Source organism: Cupressus sempervirens, chromosome 3, assembly GCF_028749045.1.
Source record: "Cupressus sempervirens isolate cs-2001-9-10 chromosome 3, ASM2874904v1, whole genome shotgun sequence".
In the NCBI taxonomy this organism is placed as follows: domain Eukaryota; kingdom Viridiplantae; phylum Streptophyta; class Pinopsida; order Cupressales; family Cupressaceae; genus Cupressus; species Cupressus sempervirens.
The window spans coordinates 1,027,836,930-1,027,837,628 of NC_143120.1; positions in this window are offsets into that span (position 1 = coordinate 1,027,836,930).

The following is a 699-nucleotide window of genomic DNA, read 5'->3' on the forward strand; positions in this document are numbered from 1 at the left end:
TCTAGGGTTACTTGACTATTTCTTGGTGTTAGAAATCTGGCAGCTAGACAACTGTATTATACTAAATTAGGGAAAATATATCGTTGATATATTAACTAAGTTTGGTATGATGGAATGTAAAATAGCTGCTACACCTATGGAGATCAATCTACACAAACTAAAAGATGATATGAATGAATCTAAAGATGTGGATCCTACTTATTACACACAAATTATTGGATCCCTAATGTACCTAGTTAACACCCATCCTGACATATGTTACGCAACTCATACCTTGAGTCAATTTATGTGTACACCTAAGAAGATACATTTGTAGGCAGCTAGATACATAATGAGGTATCTAAAGGGTACTATTAGAATGGGAATCAAATATGACCAAGTCAATCTTGATCTTGTAATACCCCAAAATTGGCTCATTGCCATCTCAACCAATTCTGGTCTATTTCTGATCAATCCTAAAGTCCTATTCCATTAGGAAAATTTTTATTCTACTACTCGCTACTTGACTTAATTGTTAGATGCAGAAAACCCTAATCTACATTCATCATGCTTATTATTTAATTCCTATAGTATTTACTCATATTAGTCACATTAAACCTATTGATTACTATTTAATTTAATTACTAAGTATTTATAATTTAATTAAATTAAATTATATCTTAAGACTAATGTACTATGGAATTAAATTTATTTAATTTA